The 4613-nt window shown below is 36.6% G+C and overlaps 1 protein-coding gene across 1 annotated transcript in view; it reads right to left on the reverse strand.

The window, feature by feature from the left end:
- LOC106936393 (zinc finger protein OZF-like) overlaps window positions 1-4607 on the reverse strand; it is a 63715-nt gene extending 59108 nt beyond the window's left edge. The window contains exon 1 of the mRNA XM_015017359.1: window positions 4571-4607. The gene's annotated coding sequence lies outside the window, so the exon portion shown is untranslated. The remainder of the gene's footprint in view (window positions 1-4570) is intronic.
- Window positions 4608-4613: the final 6 nt, after the last annotated feature.

The raw sequence follows: 4613 nt of genomic DNA on the forward strand, positions 1-4613 counted from the left end.
AAATGCAAGAATAAACTAAGAAACTAAAGTAAATGCAGAGGAATAAACTGGTATGGCAAGACCTTTCGAGCAACACTTAATATGGAAGACTGTATGGCAAGAATAAACAGACACTATTTCCAGATAAAAGGTAAAATAATATTGAAGTGCCATGGGTATTCATATGAGAATTGTTTACATGATAGAGTTGGATTTACCTTCAAATGTGAGAACAATCGTCCTGAAACTCCCAGACAAACTCAGGGAAAAATGGAGAGTTACTGCTTATGAGCTGCAGGAGCAAAATGGCCACCGAGCATTGTTCTCTGATCTGATTGCTTTTATAATAAAAGAAGTAAAAGTATAATCAGATCCAGTGTTTGGCAACATCAACACCAACTGGGAGCAACTCCAAAGTTTCAACTTCCAGAAAGAAAAAGGAAAAAGGGAAGCAGTTTTGCCACAAATGTCAGCAAAATCAACTGAGAACAAGACCAAGTCTGCTGTTCTTCACAGCTGCTTGTTTTGTTTATAAAGAAATCATCTATTGGAAAACTGTATGCAGTTTAAAGCTAAAATGCATCGGGACAAGTTGAGCTTCATTAAACAAAGGGGGATTTGTTTCGGTTGTCTGAAAGTTGGACACACAAGCAAAGACTGCAGGAATCGTCCGGATTGCAACGTGTGTCACCAAAAGCATCAGAGGTTCTTCACATAGAGCTAAAGGAGCCAGGAGCCTCTTCAGAACAAACCCAACAGACATCAAGGTCCCAACCACCCAGACATCTGGGCATATTGGGGCCGATCATGATGTCGATTACGTTTTTTCTATTGTTGCAGTTAAAGTTAAAAGTCAAAAGAGCAACAAAGTTGCAGAAACCTATGCATTTCTTGATCCAGGAAGTTCAGGTACATTCTGTACAGAAACTTTGGCAAAAGGTCTGAACTTAAAGGGCAAAAGGACAAATATTCTGCTGAGAACAATGAGCCAAAATAAGATTGTTAATGTACAAGTTTGGAACAAATGACTTCATAGAGCTGCCAGATGTTTTGACTCAAAGTACCAGGCCAGTTTCTACACTGAATATTCCCCAGCAGAAAGACATTCATCAGTGGCCTCATCCTAAACCTGTTAAGCTTCATAACATCAATGCAGATGTGGAAGTACTGATAGGAGCTGATGTTTGAAATGTTTTAGAGCCCTGGGACGTGATAAACAGTGTGAATGGTGGGCCTTATGCTGTAAAGACTAAAGTTGGTTGGGTCATAAATGGTCCCTCTCACACTAGAAGCAACAGCAGAAATAAAAATGTCTGCACTGATGTAACAGCCAACAGGATTTATGTTGAGCATTTTAAAGAAATGCTGGTCAAACAGTAGAATCATGATTTTAACAAAAGATCAGAGGAGGAAACTGGAATGTCCAGAGAGGATTTACATTTCATAAACGTTAATAACTCAACAAAACTTGTTGGAAGTCATTATCATATTGACTTACTGTCAAGGAAATCAGCTCAAAACTCTGACCAAGACAAGAACTCGTCTCATTTACTTGTAACATGTTTATATGCTGGTTTCCCAGCTCTGCAAACCCCATAGACAGAACAATGGTGTTGCTTATCTTCTGGATTTAAATTATGAAAATTTGGAACAAAAAGTGGAATATCTCAGATTTACTTTGACTAGTCATAATTTGACTACATGAAATATGAGCTTCACATAGTAACACACTGTAGATATCTTGAACTGGAACCACCAAACATCTTAAATCTGATGTCAGTCATGATGTAATTAAATATACTTTAAAGGCAAATTTTGTCTGGTCAAAAACATCATTATATATTTTAAATATATATAGTCAAATAATTTCAGATATACAGAATGAAAGTGGAAAATCCCATTTAATGATAGAACTGCCTGCTGCAGAGAACGCAGATCAATGCACTTTATGGAATAATAATAATATTAATAACATTTTTGTAATCGACCTGCCCTCCCGAACCTCCCGTTGTCCAACCAGAGCTCTGTTTCTGTCTTATCAGTTTATTTCATTCTGTAAAACATTCATCCTAATTCGGTGTCGCACATCGTTTCCTTTAATCTGTCTCGTGTTTTTCCTCCAGCTTTTCTCCGCTTTCGTGCCTCATATCATCAGTAAAACGTGAAGGTGTTTCTTACCTATCCGGTGTAAGATGATCTTCGGTATCCGGCTAAAATCCAGCAGTCTGCGCTGATCCTCCATCTTTTCCTCTGACTTAACAGTTATTTCTTCCAACTCTGTGAATGATATTTCAGCAGGAGTTAACAGCTCGTTGATAAACTCTCTCTGAGGCGGAACCGAAGACATTTTACAGCAAATACTCAAATTTATATAAAACTAGCGATGTGCTTTCTGTGCCGAGGCTTCGGGGCGAGTGTCCAGTAAACCAGGAGGATTTTTAGGATGCGCGTATCGAGGCTTTTGTTCCTGGAGCAGGATGTGACGTTTGAAGCCGCGCCTGCGGGCCGTACCACGTGACTGATTCCGGACCAGGTTTATCATACATAATATTTACATATATCTTATATTATATCTATGAGTTTTATGGCATAATGATTTGAAAGAGCTCTCATCGTCCTTATTTGAGTTTAACTGATACATGTGACAAATGCTCTGTGTGTAAAAGCCCTGAAGAAGGAGAATATTTCAATAAAAGAGTCAGACACGTTCCTTCCGCTCCAGCATGTTATTATCTGAGGAGGAAGTTCCGGTGCTCTAGCGCTAGACTCCCCCTGCTGGTTGCATTCGGCCACTACATCCACCAAATCACCCCAGACATTAACATATTTAGCCCAAACTGCCGCCAAAACATTGAAAATGTAGATATAACATGACCAAAAATAGTAAATGTACATCTGAATGGTGAACAAACACATATCAATCCATCTCATGTGCAGAGACTCAGTGTGAGCTTTTCTGTTCAGAACAATGTGCAGAAAGGTCAAAGGTCAGCGTCTAGAGGCTGATAGAAACATACCGTAAAACCACAGCAGCAACGAATACTTCTACAAAGAATCGACCCAGGGGAGCTAAACACAAAAGCTGAAACTTTTCAGATTCTTTTTTTAATTTACAATGCCACACCCCTTTGTGTTGACCTACAACATAATAAAATAAAGATTTGTGTGAATATTTTTAAGAGCACTAAAGCTACATTAAAGCTTGTTTGTTTAGCTAAAACTTACATGCTATTTTTTTCCATATTGTCTACATTATCCTTGGATGGCTGAGGATAATGTAGATAATGATCTTCCCTCAACGTTTGATGCTGTGGCATGAGAAAAATGAGGCTCACACATTGAGCTTCCTTCACATTCAACCGGAAGATTAATTCTTCCTCTGTGTTACAAATACACTTCATATACAACATACTTCGGGTATCACATACTTTAGCAGAGAACCATTGGCATCATTACATAAGACATGGCTGTAATATTCTTTAAACCATATTACTATTCTTTTAACGTGCTCCATTTAGCATTAAGAATTCCATCAAATTACAAAATTCACAAATAGATTTTACATCTCTGAACCATATTAATTTGTAGATAGTACTTTAAAGTAGTACTTGTCCTCTTTTCTGAGACCTTTTGTATTTAACTATCAAAATAAAAAAATATAAAATGGCTTTTAGCTATATTAATAGCATTTGCCATTTTTAATTAACACAAATAAAATAGATTTTAACATTTAAGCATTAACTCCAATCTTAATATAAGACTGAAAAAGGCGCAATTCTCCTTTAATCTTGTGCCTCTGTACTCAGCTTCACATATGTCCTAAACATGTGGCCTATGTGGTTTTTTTGCAACAAACCCATAAAAACCATCAAATAAAAATAAAGAAACCAAAATAATGTCCTTTGAGTGAGAACTCTCTCAAAAAGTACTAAACACATCAAATTCAAATGAACTTCAGTCCTTCAGCTAGATCACATGTGTCAAACTCAAGGCCCGCGGGCCACATGTGGCCCGCCATGTCATTTTATGTGTCCCCCCCCAGCATTTTATAGGCCCATGATTGATTTAAAATAGGGTTTGTACTAAACACATCAATTCAAATGAACTTCAGTCCTTCAGTTAGATCCTGTTAGCTCTCACACACGTGTAGAAGTAAGCTAGCATTAGCTCCAATTAGCGTTCAGAACAAGTCCCATTTATCATATTTTATTTCAACAGCTATTCTAACATGCAAGAGTGATTTAAGAACAAAATCTAGTAAAATATATCAATTACAGAAGATGTTGAGAATTGTGTATTTGAGAAAAGTGATGATATAATACATAAAATCTAAAAAATTAATAGAATAAAAACAAGAAAAGGATCAAAATTGTAATGAAATCTAAAAGTTTAAAGAGATGAGAATTTTAAGCTTAAAACAGTTAAACTACAAACAATTCCAAAAGAAATAATAGATTGGCTAAAAACTCAGATATTAGCTTTTTAATATAAATTAAAATAGCACACAGAAAACACATTTCAGTCATAATCAGAAGCTATAAATCCTTATTCGTGCCTCATATCATCAGTAAAACGTGAAGGTGTTACGTACTTATCCGGTGTAAGATGATCTTCGGTATCCGGGTAAAATCCAG

This window comes from Poecilia latipinna, unplaced genomic scaffold (assembly GCF_001443285.1).
Source record: "Poecilia latipinna isolate Pla-1442-1.1 unplaced genomic scaffold, P_latipinna-1.0 Scaffold2131, whole genome shotgun sequence".
In the NCBI taxonomy this organism is placed as follows: Eukaryota; Metazoa; Chordata; class Actinopteri; order Cyprinodontiformes; family Poeciliidae; genus Poecilia; species Poecilia latipinna.